This window comes from Lepus europaeus, chromosome 5 (genome assembly GCF_033115175.1).
Source record: "Lepus europaeus isolate LE1 chromosome 5, mLepTim1.pri, whole genome shotgun sequence".
NCBI lineage: Eukaryota > Metazoa > Chordata > Mammalia > Lagomorpha > Leporidae > Lepus > Lepus europaeus.
In genome coordinates this window covers 79,131,071-79,150,825 of record NC_084831.1, presented here as the reverse complement: position 1 = coordinate 79,150,825, position 19,755 = coordinate 79,131,071, and the positions used below count along the sequence as shown (strand labels likewise).

At 42.1% G+C, this 19,755-nt stretch overlaps 1 protein-coding gene and 1 pseudogene across 1 annotated transcript in view; both read left to right on the top strand.

Moving 5' to 3' along the window:
- The window catches only part of ZNHIT6 (zinc finger HIT-type containing 6), a 109,475-nt gene that overhangs the window by 72,903 nt on the left and 16,817 nt on the right, over positions 1 to 19,755 (top strand). The window lies entirely within an intron of this gene.
- On the top strand, positions 16,059 to 16,237 carry LOC133761230 (U2 spliceosomal RNA; annotated as a pseudogene).

Genomic DNA, 19,755 nt, shown 5'->3' with positions numbered 1-19,755 from the left:
AGATGGCCCAGGTCCTTGGGCTCCTAACCGGCGTGGGAGACCTGGAAGAAATTCCTTGCTCGTGGCTTCAGATCGGCGCAGCTCCAGCCATTGCAGCCATCTGGGGAGTGAACCATTGGATGAAAGACCTCTGTGTGTGTGTGTGTGTGTGTAACCCTGACTTTGAAATAAATAAATAAATATTTTTTTAAAAAAAAGAAGGGAGGGGGATTATTAAAGAAAAGGAGCAGACAAAGGTGGTTATGAGACAATGAAGAATCAAATATTCACTTCACCCTGAGTTTGAGTAGAGTTTCCTGACTTTAACTAACAGCAGGAATAAAAAAAAAAAAAAATAGCCTGCAAGTCCTCATTGGTTTTAACTAGAGATTTTTAATTCCTGCCTGATAACATTGTTGCTTTGATACCATTATAGGTTTTTGGTTTGTTTTAAATGCTGTCCATTTGTATTTTATATGTTGCTGCTGGTTTGATCAGATACACACATAAGTCTCTTTCCATCACAGATTTGGAATTTTTTTCCAGTTTCATCAACATTTGAGAAATACTGATTTAAAAAAAAAAAAAGATTATTTATTTAAAAGACAGAGAGAGAAATCTTCCATCCACTGGTTCACTCCCCAAGTGACTGCAATGGCCAGGACTGGGCCAGACCAAAGCCAGGAGCTAGCAGCTTCTGGGTGTCTCACAAGGGTGCAGGGGCCCAAGGACCTAGTCCATCTCTCACTGCTTTCCCAGGCACATCAGCAGGGAGCTGGATGGTAAGTGGAGCAAACCAACAACCACATGGAATGCCCTTGCTGCAGATGGAAGCTTAACCCATTATGCCACAGTGCTGGCCCTGAAATACTGATTTTTTTTAATGAAATGTGTAAGGGTGGGGGGAGAATAGTTCAGAAATGAGACTACTTGAATACAAATTGGGTTTAAACCTTTCAGAATCTGTACTTCACAACAAAGTATTTCCTTTCAACTTTGGTCACTGAAAGCAATATTAAGTATATATCTCTGTGTGCTTTTTAAAATGAACTGTAGTGTAGATACTTTCTAAGATGAAATATGATGGACTGTACTCATTTTGAGCTTTAGAACCAAATTCATCCTTTGGGCTGTATAAGAACTACACCACTCCAGTATTTCCAATTTTATTTTTTGCCAAATAAAATATCAAACTGCCTTATCCTCACATTTGGTACCCCTCCATGGCATGGTCTCAACCTAATTTTATAGCCTTCTTACTCAGTCCCTTCTTTTTTTTTTTTTTTTTTTTTACATTTTTTTTTATGTAATAAATGTGAATTTACAAAGTGCAACTTTTGCATTGTTGTGGCTTTCCCCCTCCAATCTCCCTCCCTCCTGCACCTCTCCCATCTCCCACTCCCTCTCCCATCCCACTCTTCATCGAGTTTCATTTTCAATTATCTTTATATACAGAAGATCAACTTAGTATATACTAAGCAAAGATTTCTTTTCACTCGTAAGAAAAAGATTCGGTTTCATTCTCCTACATGTGGACATCCAGTTTTCCCAACACCATTTACTAAGGAGATCATTCTTCCACCATTGTGTCATGCTGACAGCCTTGCCAAAGGCAATCAACCATGTATGTGTGGATTTACGTCTGCTCTCTTTTCTATTCGTTGGTCTATGTGTCTGTATGTGAGTACCTTCTATTTTGATTATTATGGCTTTGTGCTGTAGTTTGAAATCAAGAGGTGTGGTGTTCCAGCTTCATTCTTTCTCAAGATTACTTTGGCTATTTGGGTTTTTTTATGGTCCCATGTGAATTTTAGAACTTTTTTTTTCTATTTACATGAAAAATCCATTGGAATTTTGATAGGGGTTACATTGAATTTATAGATTGCTTTGTGTGATATGGATATTTTTTAACTATTCTTAAAATTTATATCTTTCCATTTATTTATCTCTTTGTTTTCTCTTATCACAATCTTACAGATTCCAGTATATAAATCTCTCACTTCCTTGGTTAAATTTATTCTTAAGTATTTTATTACATTTGATGATATCATAATGGAATTGTTTGTTTCTTTTCCCGATAGTTCATTGTTAATGCAGTGCAACAGATTTTGGTATGTTTATTTTATATCTTGAAACTTTACAGAATTTATTTGTGCTAAGAGTTTTTGGTGGAATCTTTTTGGATTTTTTGTGTATTAAATCATGTCATTTGCAAGAAGACTATTTTATTTCTTCCTTTCTGATTTGGATGCCTTTTCTTTTGCTTGCCTGATTGCTCTGGCTAGGACTTCCAGTAGCATGTTGAATAGAAGTGGTGAGAATAGGAACTCTGGTCTTGTTCCTGATCTTTGAGACAAAGATTTCAGATTTTCACCAATGAGTATATTACCTGTGGACATGTATGGCCTTTGTTATGGTAAAATACATTTCTTTTACAATCAATTTGTTGAGTTTACATCATAGAAAGATGTTGAATTTTGTATATTTGATTTTCTATATCCATTGAGATAATCATATGATGTTTATCTTTCATTCTGTTAATATGATATATCACTTTTATTGATTTCTGTATGTTGTGCCATCTTTGCATCCCAGGGATAGATCTCACTTGGTTGTGGTGTATGTTCCTGTTAATGTACTATTGAATTCAGTTTGCTAGTATTTTGTTGAGAATTTTTGTATCATCATGAATGTTGGCCTTTTAAAAATTTTTATCTTTTTAAAATATTGCCACTTTGTTATACTATTATTTTAGAGATTTTTAAAAAGTGTTTATTCCAGAGACAAATCAACAGCTCACATTCACTGGTTGACTCACCAAATGCCTGCTATATCTAAGTCTGGGCCTACTGACAGAACCAGGAGCCAGGAACTTAATCCAAGTCACCCATGTGGATTACAGTACCCACACACCTCCCATTACCTATTGCCTCCCAGTGTCTGCAGTGGCAGGAGGTAGGAATCAGAGCCACAGTCAGAAATCAAACACAGATGGTCTATTGTGGAACACAGACATCTGTATCAGTAGGTCAAACACCCACCTCAAGAATGTTGGCCTTTAATTTGCCTTTCTTGTTATGCCCTTATTCAACTTTGGTATCAGTGTAATACTGGCCTTATAAAGTAAGTTTGGAAATGTGCTACCTCTTCAGTTTTTTCAAAGGGCTTGAGAAAAATTAACCTTTTTTTAAACATGTTTGATAGGATTCACCAGTGAAGCATGTGGTCCTGAGCGTTTGTTTGTTGGGATGTTTTTAATTATTGATTAAATTTTCTTGTGTTGGTCTATTCATATTTTCTATGTCTTCGTGATTTCTGTTTCTTCAGTCTTGATAGATGTTTCTAGAAATGTATCCATTTCTTCCAGATTTTCCAAATTGTTGGCATATTGTTCACCATGTTGTCTTATGTTCCTTTATGTTTCTGTGGTATTAGTTGTAATATCCTCTCTTTTGTTTTATTTATGTAAAACTATTTTTCTTCATTAGTGTAGCTAAAAGTGTATATTTAAAAATGAACCAATTGGTCATTTTTATTGTTTTTATATGCCTTATTTTAATTATATCTGCTCATTGTTTCCTACTATTTGCTAACTTTGGGCTATTTTATTCTTTTTCTAGTTCTTTGCAGAATAAAATTTAGATTGTTTGCAGTATTTTCTTTCTGTTAATGTAGGTGTTTATCACTATAAACTTTCCTCTTAGAACTACTTTTGCTGCATCGTGTGTCTTGGTATGCTGTGTTTCCATTTCTTTTTTTTCTTTTTTTTTTTTTTTTTTTTTTTTTGGTATGTGTTTTGCTTTTGGTTTCTTCTCTGACCTTTTGTTTATTTCTTGAGTATGTTTAATTTTCACATATTTGTGAATTTTCCAGTGCTCATTTCTAGTTTCATACCATTGTGGTTGGAAAAGACACTTGATATGATTTCAGTCTTCTTGAATTTGTCATTTCTTTTGTGGCTTAACATATGATCTGTCCTGGAGACTATTCCATATGTGCTTGAGAAGAATGTATATTCTGCTGTTGGTTGGAATGCTCTGTATCTGTCTGTTAGGTCCACTTGATAACAATAATGTTGTTCAAGTTCACTATTTCCTTATTGATTTTCTGTCATATTACCTATTGATTGTTGCGAGTAGGCTACTAAAGTACCCTACTGTTATTGAAATACCATTTATTTCTATTTTCATATCTGTTAATATTTGCTTTATATAGTATATGCTCTGATGTGTATAGGTATTTACATTACAGCTGGTGTATTTTCTTGATGAATTGGCCTCTTTAACATTATTTAATCACTTTCTTTGTCTCTTGTGACAGTTTTGATTAAAAGTATATTTTGTCTGCCAAAAGTAGCTGCCCTTTGTACCCTTTTGCTTACTATTTGCATAAAATGTGTTTTTCTTTTCATTTTCTTTTTTTTAAGATTTATTTATTTTATATTTGAAAGGCAGGGTTACAGAGAGAGAGTGAGAGACAGACAGAGATCTTCCATCCACTAGTTTACTCCCCAAATGGCCACAACAGCTGGAGCTAGGCCAAATTGAAGCCAGGAGCTTCTTCTGGGTCTCCCACATGGGTTCAGAGCCCAAGTACTTGGGCCAACCTTCTCTGTTTTCCCAGGTGCATTAGCAGGGAGCTGGATCAGAAGTAGAGCAGGCAAGGATTGAACTGGCGCCCATGTGGGATGCTGGCGCTAAAGGCTTAATCCCCTATCCTGCAGCACTAGCCCCACTTCCCTTCATTTTCAACATACATGTGTCTTTAAAGCTAGAGTACTTTGTAAGCAGTATATGGATCCTGTTTCCTTATCTTTCAGCTATTCTGTGTCTTTTTATTAGAGAATCTAATCTGTTTATCATAGTAATTATTGCCAGTTTAATTTTTTGTGTTTGTAGTTCCTTTGTCCCTTTTTTCCTCTCTTGCTGTTCTTCCTTTGTAACTTGATGAGTTTGTGATGGTGCTTTGATTTCTTCTTTAATCATTTTTGTATCTACAACAGGTTTTCTTTCTGAGGCTACCATGAGGCTAGGACAAAGCATAATTATAGGGGCTGATGCTGTGGCATAGCAGGTATAGCCACTGCCTGCAGTGCCGGCATTCCATATGGGCACGAGTTCAAGTCCTGTCTGTTTCACTTCCAATACATCTCTCTGCTATGGCCTGGGAAAGCAGTGGGAGATGGCCCAAGTCCTTGGGCCCCTGCACCCACGTACGAGACCCAGAAGAAGCTCCTGGCTCATGGCTTCAGATCGGCATAGCTCTGGCCGTTGTGGCCACCTGGGGAGTGAACCAGCAGATGGAAGTCCTCTCTCTCTCTGCCTCTACCTCTCTGTAACTCTGCCTTTCAAATAAATAAATATTTAAAAATTAAAAAAAGTAAAACTATAAAAAATAGCAAATGATTTGAGCTGATACAAATTAAATTGTATGCAAAAAAATCTATACTATTCCTTCCTTTCTCCCCATAATTTTAGGTTACTGATGTTATAACATATTTTACATTAACAGTGTATTAAAAACTAATTATAGTTATTTTTCAGTGTTTATCTTCCATCTTTTATGCCAGAGATAAAAGTATTTTATGTCACCATTACAATATTAGAGAAGTTTAACTGTTATGTTTACCCTTAAAAGTTGATTTTATATATTTACTTGTTTTTAAGTTGTCAAGTATTATCCTTTCATTTCAGCTTGAAGAACTGTTATTAACAGTTCTAATAAGGCATGTCTATTGGTAACAAACCCCCATAGCTTCAGTTTGGAAAAAAGTATTATCTTCTTTATTTCTTTTTTTTTTTTTTTTTTTTTTGACAGGCAGAGTGGACAGTGAGAGAGAGAGAGACAGAGAGAAAGGTCTTCCTTTTGCCGTTGGTTCACCCTCCAATGGCCGCCGCGGTAGGCGCGCTGCGGCCGGCGCACCGCGCTGATCCGATGGCAGGAGCCAGGTGCCTATCCTGGTCTCCCATGCGGGTGCAGGGCCCAAGCACTTGGGCCATCCTCCACTGCACTCCCTGGCCACAGCAGAGAGCTGGCCTGGAAGAGGGGCAGCCGGGACAGAACCGGCGCCCCGACCGGGACTAGAGCCCGGTGTGCCGGCACCGCAAGGCGGAGGATTAGCCTAGTGAGCCGCGGCGCCGGCCTATCTTTATTTCTGAAGGACAGTTTTGCCAGGTATTTACAGTAAGCAATGTTTTGTCTTTAAAGATTTTAAATATGTCATCCCATTCTCCACTAACCTGCAAGTTTTCTGCTAGGAAATCTGTTAATCATCTCACGGAAGCTCCCCTGTGTGTGATGAGTAACTTCTCTGCAGCTCTGACAATGCTTTGTCTTTGATTTTTGACAATTTAATTATAATGTGTCTCAGAATAGACCTCATTCAGGTTCAGTGCGTTTGGAGACTTCAGATCTTCAGGAATCTGAACTGTACTTCTCATATATCTCCAATTCTTCAGAGTTGGTTATTAGAGCTTTATTAGTTTCCTCTACTGGGTGACGTGTTTCCCTGATTGTTCATGACCTTTGTATCCTTTCAAAGGTAATATGTACCGGTAGATGTGTGTTTGAGGAAATGATCACCTCTTCCAACCTTTAGAATGATGCGAAGGAAGAACTTACAACAGTGAGCCCAGCCTTGAATTCTAGATATTCCAACTCAGCATCCCTGGACAAGGCAAGGCTTGTCTGGTGGGGCCTTTGTCTATGCCCTGAGGTCAAGTAGGGCTCCTGGCTGGGCTTCACAATTGCCTGTTTGAGGCAGGATTACAAAGGTGAACAGCATGTTCAGTTGGGGCCACAGCAAGACTCCCTAAATGGGCAAGGCCCACTTCTATCTCACCTCATGGAAGATGCCCCTCAAAATGCTGGAGAACCTGAATGTCTTCCATGGGCTCTCTTTTGTTCACTGGAGGAACTGTAAAACCCGTGGATCCCTGGGAATGTAGCAGCCTGGGGAAGGTGAAGTGTGTCCAGGTACAATCACTTTTACCTTTCTTATGCCCTTTTTATTTACTTTTTTTGTGCTCCAAAGGTGTGCCTGATCTTTATCTTTAGGCTCTAGGATTCTCACAAAGGAGTATTTCTGTGCAGGGAACTAGAGCATGGGACTTTCTATTCCACCATCTTGCTGACATCATCTTGTGCTGTAATTCCTAATGAAGTATTCCACCACTGCCTGTGGGATTTTCTTCAAAGGCACCGACACACATTCTACAAGTCGCAATGCTTTTGATAAAAGGTGTTATAGAAGAGTGTCGATCAACAATCAGGAAAATGGTTTGTGAACTAAAATTTTGAGGAGTTACAGTTGTCCATTCATGCCACCAGATTTAACCAGTCCATGAATGCAGATAGCCAGTGGCAATTTTAAGACTCCAGAAATATTAAATTGTGAAATCTTGGAACAGTTGAATACAATGCCATCTTCCCCATTTTGCATGAGCAAAGAAACAGGTTCAGGAAGCCTGCATTATGGTACAGCACGTTAAGCTACTGCCTGAGATGCCAGCATCCCATATGAATGCCTGTTGGAGTCTCAGCTGCTCCACCTACTGACCCAGCTCCTTGCTAATGCACCTGGGGAAGCAGTGGAAGTTGGCCCAAGTGTTGGTTCCCTGCCACCCATGTGGGAAAGATGGATGGAGTTCCCTGCTCCCGGCTGTGTGGCCCAGCACAGTGCCACACTTTGTAGACATTTCAAGAGTGAACCAGTGGACGGAAAATCTCTCTCTGTAACTCTGCCTTTCAAATAAGTAAATAAATCTTGAAGAAGGAGGAGGTAGTGGAGAAGGAGAAGGGAGAAGAAAAATCTGAACTTCAACCAGATTGGGGAATATATTCAAGGTCATGTGTAATAGGTGAGCCATGATTCAAACCAAACTGGGCTTAAAAGGTCATGACCATTAGAAAAAGGTTAGTTTTCTTTATAATTTTTGAAACAGCTTTGCTTGGAGGCTTTTTCTTCAATGATGTGCAACAGGTTGTTTCTCCAAGTGTGTTTAACCCCTGTCCTGAGTCTTTTGTCTGTATTACTCATATACTTTTGCTGGTTTGTGCACAATACTTTAGTCATTCTGGGCTTCAATACGTAGCTGTTCATATCAGTGTCAGGTCTGTTTCACGGTCCACTGTGAATTATACACTGCCCAGAGCTGAACTGAGCACAGGACCAGGCAGGGCTGTGTGATGTGGCTACCCAGAACTCCCTGCTTAACGGGACCCCATGGATAGGATGTAAGGATGCAAAGACAAATGCAAATGACTGTCATATTGACATTATGCTGAGCTGCAGGAGGATCATGTGCCTAGTATGCTGATGAATCCAACTATAGCTCTTGGGCAATGCCTCTGGACAAGACAGAGTTGGAGGATCAAGCTTGAGGGGAGCCAGGAAGACCACATGAGAGGAGTGTAATTTCATTTCAAGACCTGTTGGAAATCTTGGGCATGGCTTCAGCAATGGAACTGGAATGATTAGAGAAAATCCATGAAAACACCAGAGCAGACAAATGAAAGGCCTTGAACATGTGGTCTTAACTTCGTGGAATGGACGCAAGTATTTTTGGTCTGAACTATGCAAGAAGTAAACTGAGCTGTTCGATTTTTCAAAAGAGAAGTTTCCTGTCTCTCTCAGATAGGTAAAGAAGGGACTATCACCTAATGGTTTTGCTTTTCATTTCTGGAAACTTCACCTCTCCCAGGTTTCTGCTAGGTTATTTTTACTGTGAGAAGAGATTGTCACACGCCACCTCTTCATATCATGATTTCTTTTGGCTCAGTGAACAGTTGATTCTAGTTTAAGTCCATATGGTATAAATCTGTGGTGCAAAGACAGGTCCCCAGGGCCCAATAACTTCTTATTTTTCCTAGAGCCCTGTGGTCCTACTCTTGAATGTGCTGCTCTGTGTTCCTAAAGAAAAACTGTGGAGTCCACTCTCTGTTTTGAAGTATTGGTGGCTGGTTAACCAGACGCTGTGATGCTGTGCTTTTAGGGCCTTTGCCAACATGAAAGAGACAGCAACTTTTTCCATGTTCCTGACAGATTGGAAGGTGTTTTTTCAAATTCTCTGCCTCAGATCTCTCCTTGGAAAAGTTGGTCAGTTGTTCAGCCAACATCCTTGGCCTCTGCAGCTAGTACAACTTGGAAGCCTGTGAATAGTTTCTGCCACATTTGGACCCTCACAAACAAAACTTCTAAGCATGGGAAATGGAAAACTTGAGGTGGTGAGAAAAGCCAAGCAGAGTGGGCATCCAGACTTTCAGGTAATTGACCCTGTAAGAAGGAAGCTACTGTTTGTGGCTGACCTATGTGGACAGTCAAAGAGAAAATGATTCAGATGTTCTGTTCTTGCATTCCTGGGTGGCAAGGAGAGTAGTTGGGAGATTTGGTTTGATTTTTTTTAAAGCAATTAAATTCTTTACCTTGACCAACTTGTATACCCCTTAGAATGACAGAGGAGCAATTCTTTTTTAAAAAATAAGATTGATTGATTGATTTGAAAATTAGAGAGAGATATCTTCCATCTGCTGGTTCACTTTCCAAATGGCCGCAATGGCCAGGGCTGGGCCAAGCTGAAACCAGGAGCCAGGAGCTTCTTCTGGGTTTCCTATGTGGGTTCAGGGCCCCAAGCTTCTGCTGCTTTCCCAGGCCATTAGCAGGGAGCCTGATTGGAAGTGGAGCAGCCAGTACTTGAACTGCTGCAGGCTTTACCTGCTATGCCACAATGCTTGCCTCTAAAACAATTCTTCTTCTTCTTCTTTTTTTTTTTTTTTTGACAGGCAGAGTGGATAGTGAGAGAGAGACAGAGAGAAAGGTCTTCCTTTGCCATTGGTTCACCCTCCAATGGCTGCCGCGACCGGCGCACTGCGCTGATCCGATGGCAGGAGCCAGGTGCTCATCCTGATCTCCCATGGGGTGCAGGGCCCAAGGACTTGGGCCATCCTCCACTGCACTCCCGGGCCACAGCAGAGAGCTGGCCTGGAAGAGGGGCAACCGGGACAGAATCTGGTGCCCCGACCGGGACTAGAACCCGGTGTGCTGGTGCTGCAAGGCGGAGGATTAGCCTGTTGAGCCACGGCGCCGGCTAAAGCAATTCTTAACTCCTCTGAAAGTACTTTATTCAAAATCCTATTACAACCTACTCAAAAGTACTTTGAATATTCTGTTATCTCCTGCAGCTCTATTTAGTATTTTTCCAAAAAAGTAGCAGTGAATCTATGATGCTTAGGCCAAATTATATTGAAGAATGTGGTAAGCATCAATTGTTCCGGCCCAACATGCACATATCCCCCTTGTTTCTGATAATGCCTTGAATTCCTTCAGGAAATCACACAGCCCCCTCCTGTGTTAGTCATGTACATTGGGTGGGATTGAGCCCCGCCTTAGCCTAAACTGATGAGAGTATCCCACTCTTGGGAACAAATGTTTGCTTTAAAACTGCAAGTGACCTAAGCTGGTACAATCAGAGGGAACTACAACAGTGTGTATGAGAATAGGGCATAGACTCTCTGATAAAGTGGTATAGCCAGAAGTAGGTTAGCCTGTTTCACACTGTGAGAAGGGCCAGCCTAAGACTGATGACGACTCAGAGGAAGTTGGCTGGGTCTAGATTAAGCCAGCTATCCCTGTGGAATGTTCAACTATATTACCCAATATATTTTTGTTTCTTTTTCAAGTTTGGGTAAGTTGGATTTTTTTGTCAACTACGTCACAGTATGATCCCAGGAAATGAAGTGTAATGTGTGATAGCTTCTGGGTTATAGAACTGGCAGAATCAAGATAGTAAGGAGAACTAGATGAAACCATTGGGTAAAGATACGATCCAGCTCCTTACTAATGTGCCTAAGAAGGTAGTAGAAGATGGCCCAAATACTTGGGCCCCTGCCAGCCATGTGGGAGACCTAGATGGAGTTCCTGGCTCCTTGTTTTGGACTGGTCCAGCCCTGGCTGTTGTAACCAGTTGGAGAGTGAACTAATGGATGGAAGATCAATCTCTCCTACCCTCCCTCCCTTTCAAATAAATAAATCTTTTAAAAATAAATGTAACCTTAACTGTCCCTTTAAGAACACTTTCTGGAAGTTGGACACAGCACTTCTGTTTATATCCCATTTGCAGGATCTGGCCCTTTGTCACTTGCGAAAGAATGGAATGGAAATCTTAATTCTGCATGGCAGTGTGCCTAACTAAAAACTGTGGTTCTTTTTACTAAGCAGGGGGAATAAATAGATAGTGGGGCACAAGTAACATTCTTCACCACAGCTGGCCATTTGCAGTTTTACCTTGTAACAGTGTGATAGTTTGATTATTCTATTGTTTAATGTATAAGAAGACTTTAAACCCATAGGCTGAAGCATTAAGAGACTTGGGCAAAAATTTTAGATGGTCACAACATCTTGGTTACAGGTTGAAGCCTTTGTAAATCTTACAAAAAAGAAACTGATTTGCTTTGAAACTAATGCCTTTAAAACCAAGAAGAAATAAGAGTTTTGCTACAGGAAACATTTTCTACCTGTGACCTGCAATCCAAGACAACTGAGTACAATAAACTGGACCTTTGAGTGGAAAAGACAGATCCCTTCCTATGGTCAAGTTAGTTTAAGTGAAAGGAGAAGTAAAATGAGCACCTGGAGTAAGTATGATTCCAGGCCTGTTCTGTAAGCCCCTTGCATAGATGCAGTTGGTGTGCAGCCTTCCATCACATGAAGAGTAGTTGTTCCACTGTTCAGGTCATTGCTTTGTATCAGCCCCAATCAGAGGTCAGTGTGGAGGCAGAAGCCATTATTTTACCATCATCTATTCTAAATTTTAAAAACTGTGAATCAATTAAATGATTTTTTAAAAAAGATTTTATTTATTTATTTATTTATTTATTTGAGAGGTAGAATTATGGACAGAGAGAAAGGTCTTCCATCTGCTGGTTCACTCCCCAAATGACCACAATGGCCAGAGCTGCGCCGACCTGAAGCGAGGAGCCAGGAGCTTCTTCCAGGTCTCCCACGTGGGTGCAGAGAGTCCTTGGGCCATCTTCTACTGCTTTCCCAGGCCATAAGCAGAGAGCTGGATTTGAAGAGGAACAGCTGGGACTGAACCAGCACCCATATGGGATGCTGGCACTGCAGGCTTAGCCTGCAGATCCAGCCCCTAAATGTTTAAGTTTTAGTGCTAACTCATAAAATTGACCACTGTATTAGGATTCTTCAAAGAAACAGAATGAACAGAACACATGCAGAGAAATAGCTTTATTTTCAGAAATTAGCTCATGTAATTATGGAGTCTGGCAAGTCCTGAGATCGGCAGGGTCTGTCAGCAAACTGGAGACCCAGAAGAGTCAATTTCAGTTCAAGTCCAAAGGAATGACCCAGTTCAAAACTCAGGAAGGAAGAGTCCCCTCCTACTCAGGATGGTTACCGCTTTTTCTGTGCAGGCCTCCAGCTGATTGGATGAGACCCAATGTAAAAGCTAATCTCATTAAAAAACAAACAAACAAACAAACAAAACACTCCCACAGAAACAACCACAATAATGCTTGATCACACATCTGGGCATCCTGTAACCCAGTCAAGTTGACACATGTAATCAGCTATAACATGGCTCAAGTAATTGGATCCCTGCCACCCATGTGGGAGACCTGGTTTGTGTTCCTGGCTCCTGGCTCCAAACCCAGCGCAGCTTTAGATAGTGAACCAGCGAAAGGAAGCACTCTACCCCCTCGCCCTGTGTGTGTGTATGTGTGTGTCTGCTTCTCAACTATTTTAAAAAATAATTAACCATCACAAAGAGAAACATACAGATGGAAAGTAAAATAATGGCTTCTACCTCCACACTGACCTCTGATGGAGGCCAATACAAAGCAATGACCTGAACAGCGGAAGAGCAGCTATTCTTCATACAAAGAGAAACAACTAAAGTGGTAAGAATTTCTATCCCACTAAATCCCCAGCTCTGACATCAGCACTCCATGAGTGCCCAATTCCTATTCCTCAGAGTCCCATCCCCTATCATATGTACACTCCTAAATAAACCAACAAGTGCCAGGTTACTACAGCTCTGCAGTTCTGTGGAAAGTTCCTCCAACAGAGATAATGGACAAGGGAGATCCTCTTGGGGAATGGAAACCATGGAAGCCCCAGATTTCCATGGTTTACTGCAAAATAATAAGTCCTGGGGCCAGTGCTATGACATAGTTGGTTCAGCATCTGCCTGTGGTGCCAGCATCCCATGTGGGCACCAGTTCAAGTCCTGGTTGCTCCACTTCCTATCCGGCTCCCTGCTAGTGGCCTGGGAAAATAGTGGAAGATGGCCCAAGTCCTTGGGCCCCTGCACCCATGTGGGAGATCTGGAAGAAGCTCCTGGTTCCTGGTTTTGAATCAGTCTAGCTCCACCATTGTGGCCATTTGGGGCGTGAACCAGAGGATGAAAGACTTCTCTCTCTCTCTCTCTCTCTCTCTCTCTCTCTCTCTCTCTCTCTCTTCTGTCTGTAACTCTGCCTCTCAAATAAATAAATCTTTTTTTTAAATGGCAAGTCTTTGCCATTTATGTCCAAAAGGATTATAATAAATATGAGGACCATTGGCCAGTGGTCATTCTACATTCTCTGCTTTGCAATTAGGAATTTGTATTGCAGTTCTGTTTTCTCTCACTCATTATGTATAGGGTGTGGCTAAAATTATTTACCCACAGATCACTGAACCATGAAGAGTCATTTAGCATGATTTACCCACTGACATAACATGTTGGACTTGGGTCTACCTACCATCATAACTGGATGCAATTTCATATCATCTCCCTTTGGGAAGAGAATGTGACTCTTGCATTTGTGGAAGCATAGGTTGATGTTAGGCAGCCAAAGGCTGAACTGTCCCACATGGCTTACTCATTTCTGGGGTATTCTAAATTTCTGTTGGAAACTTCTCCCCGTTCTCAACTGTACTATTTCATTGGCATTGATACCTGACTCTCCATTCTACTCTCTTACATAGTATTAAATCCACATAGAAATGAGCTTCTAGATTTTTACTAGGAATGCTAGAACTCAACATTCTCTTCCTCACTGGGCTTATTTATATGAACATATGAGCTTTAGAACTGCAATAACCATTGTTGGTGCCACAAGAGGAATTAGCATGAGAATCAACCTAGAAGTAGAACTGAGAGTTGGACCCCAGTAATATTTTGCAGTCCTGCCGGAGTATCTTTCCCTTATTTGTGACAATAATAATGAAGTTCTCCAAATGATACAGAATGAATGAGGAAATTCAAATGAGCCCCTTCTCTGAGTAGTCTTGTCATGTTTTCTTTCCTTGCAACTATATGCCTGAAATCTGTGTAACAGCAGAATCTCATCTTAGAACCAAAACAATCAGAGATCTACTAGTGCAAGACATCCCAGTGTGCCTATTCAAATGAGTCCCTTCTCTGATTGGTCTTGCCATGTTTTCTTTCTTTGCAACATATATGCCTGAAATCTGTGTAACAGCAGAATCTCATCATCTTAGAACCAAAGCAATCAAAAATCTAATAGTGCAAGGCCTCCCAGTGTACCCGCATGCATAAGCAAGGTAACTTGTAGATGCTTATGAATATTTGCTATTTTAGTAAGTATCATGATTCTTAGAAAAATATAACTAATGTTTTCACATCAAAATGATTTTTAGGGATGGACATTTGGCTCAAAAGCTAGGATGCCACTTGGGACACCTGCATTCCATATCAGGGTGTGAGGGTTTGAGTCCTGACTCCACTTCTGATTCCAGTTTCCTGCTAATGTGCACTATGTGAGAGAGCAGGATGATGGCTTCAGTAATTAACCCCTTCTATCCATGTGCAAGACTCGGACTGTGTCCTCAGCTCCCTCCAAGCTTTGTCCTGACCCAGCACTGGCTGCTGTGGGCATTTTGGGAGTGAACCAAGGGATGGGATATTTCTCTCTGTCTGTATCTATCTCTCTCCATCTCTCTGCCCTTCAAGTAAGTAAAAAATGAATTAAAATGCTTAAAGCTTTTTTTAAGAGGAAATTGAAACTTAGAAAGATAAATGCATTCTTAAGGGGTTGCCCACGTAGTGAAAGAAAGGTAAGAGTCTTGAATGTGAACTCTAACTGGAAGAGATCCTAGAATCATGAAGTCGCCTTGCCGCTCTTATCTATCTTCAAAATCAGAATTTTCCCCAATGTATGCCACACAAGTGGTCATCTGACCTCTACTTGAATACCTCTAAAGACGGGAAGCTTACACCATTTGAGGCAGTGCACTACGTTTAGGCAGTTCTGGCTTATACTCACTCAAAAACAGTCCCTTCATTTCTTTCCATTCGATTCTAGTTCTTTTCCACTGAATCCACTTCCCACCTACAAATGGTTTAAAACACTCTGCCCACCTTCACTTCTCCCCCAAGACACACACAGACACAGACACCAAGTCTCTTTACATGGATAATGGCTTTTAGTCACTTTATTTCTCATCATTCTTTTTTTGTTAAGTACTCAAATGTCTTTGTACCTATTGAAGTGTTGTGTCGAGAACAGGACTTAATATATTTGCACTGTAGCCATCTGACCCTTTGTCCTGAACCTTCAGTCTCCATTAAGGCAGCCTGAGATCACTACATCCCATTAGTTGAACAGAGTAGCAGCATTCATCTTTTCTAAAAAATTTCTTTCTGTAGTCAATTGGCTGATTAACTGAGCCTCAGTTCACAATAACCTAATTTGTTCTTACTCATTTCCATTCCATCTTTCCAGTGCATTGAATTTCTTTGGATCTTGATTCTGCCAACCAATTTGTTAATTCCATGAGTGATAGAGCATGAGGGCTTTCCTAGAAACTTAAAAAACAATTTTGGGATACACAAAAATGTAGTACATAAATAAAACAATAAATAAATGTAACCTGATACAGAAGAGATTGATGTAGACTGAAAATATTAGTGTATTTAACGTGAATCAATGAACAATTAAGAGATGGTTAGGAGATTATTCAACTTCTTGAATATAGTGTCCTGACTGTCCAGTCAATACCACTACTGGTCAATATCAGAAACAGAACATGAATTACACTAACGATTTTAGATCAACTCACCATTGCTTCTCGGCCTTTTGGCTAAGATCAAGTGAAGATCTAATTATTTTTAATAATTTTTTAGGTAATATAAGCAAACAAATTTCCAGTATTTCATATATACAGATTTAGGAGCACAGTGATACCACCCACCCCAGCCTCCCTGCCTTGACTTCTCCCTGCTGCAGAAATGGACCTATTTTGGCCTGCAAGCCAATCCAGTATACTGGTTAAAGAACTGGTTTGGTGCCGGCACTGCAGCTCAATAGGCTAATCCTCCGCCTGCGGCACTGGCACCCCAGGTTCTAGTCCTGGCCGGGGCGCCCGATTCTGTCCCGGTTGCTCCTTTTCCTGTCCAGCTCTCTGCTGTGGCCAGGGAGTGCAGTGGAGGATGGCCCAAGTGCTTGGGCCCTGCACCTGCAAGGGAGACCAGAATAAGCACCTGGCTCCTGGCTTCGGATCAGCGCGGTGCGCCAGCCGCAGCGGCCATTGGGGGGTGAACCAACGGAAAAAGGAAGACCTTTCTCTCTGTCTCTCTCCCTCTCACTGTCCACTCTGCCTGTCGAAAAATTTTAAAAATAAAAAAAATAATAATAATAATAAAGAGAACTGGTTTGGAAGTTAAACAGAATGGAGTCCAAATTCTGACTCTATGGTTACTAGTTAAATAGGCTGTCATGAGCTGTCCAGCCTCTCGGAGCCTCCAGAAACAGTATGGTCCCTATTTCTTAGGCTTGTTATGAGAATGGCACAGGTTAATACATATAATGCGTTTGGTACTTAGCAAACACTCAAGGTACTGTGGCTATAATTTGTTCTAAACCTATCAATACACATACAAAATAATTAGAAAAATTGAAAATGAAATCAGCCAGTGAAGGCTAGAGCTGTCCATCATGGTCTCGTATAGTTTGACTTGGGCGGTTTCTACCCCGAAATACTCTGCGAGGATACTCTACGTTTGGTGGAGAAAATCCCCAACCTTCTCAGCACATCCCATGTTGAGAAGGAGCAGTGGTGTGTGAAGGTCAGAGGCCAGCTTTGATGAACGAGGGAGCAGCAGTCCCACTGGAGATGTTTCCTTCCCCGAAGACCATCAGAACCATCTGGGAGGCACAGAGGTATCCATCCCATTGAGAGCCCGCTCCCTGTGAATGTCACCTCCAGAGGCATCAGAGTCCTAGACTTGCCATCGAGAGTTTTAAGGGGCTAAAAGGCTTAGGAGAGAAGAGACAGAAATAAAGCAGTAGACAAGTTCTCTTCCAGGGTGTGTTTTTTCCCAGCTGCTATGATCAGAACACCGTTTTTTGATGTGAAGAAGTAGCTGGGGTGCCTGTGTCTGGGCAGGCACAGTTTCCAAGGGTTGTGCTTTCAGACGCATGCTGGGCTGGCCAGAGCCGGAGGAGAGCGGCCCCGCCAAGCTGAGGATTATTGTCAGGCAGAGAGTTTCAAAAAACTCAAAACCCAAATCTCTAGCAGGTTGGAAAACACCTGGCTTCCTACCCAGTGAAATCAGCAGTTCAGTTGACTCCCCTGTCCCTGGTTTTTGGAAGAAGTTCTAGGTCTATTACTTTCTAACTCCTCTTCACCAGCAAAAAAAGAGAAAGCAATGCCTAAACACCTATAGGCCCAAACTGTAATGACTCCCAAAGACTCCCAGATTTATACCTTCTTGTGACTCCATAAACACCACCGATTCTCCTCTCACTGCCCTGCCGTTAGCATTCGGTGAGGCTTTATTGAGACAGGCATACTCACAGACGTTTTATTCACTTGAAGATTTATAGGCTAGTCACTCATCTCTAGATAGTCAAAGGTGTGTATGCGCACGCGCATGTGTTTTCCTCTTGGCCACAGCGGCGGTTGTTGTTAGATTTTTTTGATTTTGATTTTTTTCCATTTGCACAAGGTCACATTCAAAGCTCTTCCTCCCTTAGGAGAGGCTGCACATTCGTCACTTCATCTCCCTCCCATTTCCTTCGGCTGAGCACACAGCCCTTCCTGAGGTATTACCATTTTTCCATTTCTTCTTTGCTCCCTCCTTTCTTTTAATAACTCTGGGAGACAGGGAGGCACCTTGTAAAGTTAATTTCCTCCAAAGCTTTCAAAGCAAAGGCATTTCTCAGCCCAGACACCACCACCCCTCTCCACCCCTCTGCGACACTGCACACCCCTCCTCTCGGCCTTAGTCACCCTGGGCTGTGCCGCCACCTAGGACCCGCCAGGCCTCAGCTCTGTCTCGGGGACACAGTGAATTGCCCTGTCCGATGGCTCTCTGGTCTGGGGGTGGGGACCCAGAGGAGCAGAACCTCCTCATCTCTCTGCCCTGTCGCTTCCTCCCCGCTTTTCACTTCCCTACCGTGCTCCCCCGTCTCCTGCACTGTTTTCTGCTTCTCGCTGGTACTTTCAGGGGCTGGCAGCCTGCCTGTGCCAGGGCTGGCATTTCCTCCTCAAAGGCCCGCAGCCACAGCCACGCAGCTCTGCTAAGCACACAAACCTTTGGAATGGCTGTGGCTTCATTGCCTGCCTCCTTGGAGAGCAAGGGCAGTTTTTTTTTAAAACACCCCTTTGGTTTCTTGGGGCAAAGCTTTTTCTCAATTCTATTTTATTTATGTGAACAAGATCTGTGGCTTTTGGATGTTTGCTTTTGAATGTTTGTGTTAATGGACTAAGCTGAAAGCAGTTTCCTCTTACCGGAGAGAAGGCGCAGCACAGCTGGGGGCCAGGCTGCTCAGCTCAGGCGAAAGTTGTCCCAAGGAGAACAAGTCGCCAGCCAAGGCAGTCTGGAGGCTCAGAGAGGAATTCATCGAGGCCTCCATGGGCAGCAGCGGTCAAGGCTAAGATCGTAGACTGAGCCATGAGGCTGAGCAATTCGTTTGATTAATAGGAAGGGCTGGACCGGAGACACCCAGATTTTTGCAAATATGGTTTTCAAATTGTGAATATATTTACCAAAACTGTGTGGCTTTCTGAAGCTTGGGCATCTGATATTCCTCTCCGTGGTCCAAGGCCTCCTGGCAGTGTTCAGAACTCCAGGACCCGCCGATCCCGGAATCAGTGGACTGTAGGTGACATGGCATCTGAAGGTGTGGCATGTTCTAGATCAGCCTGTTCATCTGCTCTGCTGTACCTCCTTCCACAGGGTAACCTAGTCTCAGGGTGAGGAAGTGAGGCAGAAGAGGACCAAGCAGGCAGGAGAGGGCTATGTGGAGGGCGTAGGGGACTCAACTCTGGGAGCAGAGTCAAAGGGACTCATTCAGGGCTGGACTGTTGGTAATGTGGATCCTACCATTCCACCGGCACTGCCACATAGCCTATGCGGCCCGGGGTCCACTGGCCCTGGGAACCTGAGACCCCTTGAACCAACGTGGAGGACTAATCTGGACAGTTCATGTGTAGGTATGGCATGATGAGCAACACCTCTCCCTCTGAACAAATGGAACTGAACTAAGTTAGTTGGGAATCTCTGCAAACTGGGCCAAATAATGCATCTGCAAGGGATGTTGCCTCGGTTAGTAACCCTCTTAAATGGACAGGCAGGTTGTTTCTGAAGACTGTAGAGAAGGGCTTCAGAGCTTCAGAACTGATGTAGGGCTCCAAGGAATGCAAAAGCTACAGTGTTTAAGGCAAAATATCCCAGAGTTCCCTCTTTTTAAATTACGTGAGTTCAATGTTGGTGACTCTGCCTTTTTGGTCTATACTTTCTCCTCGGGCAATGT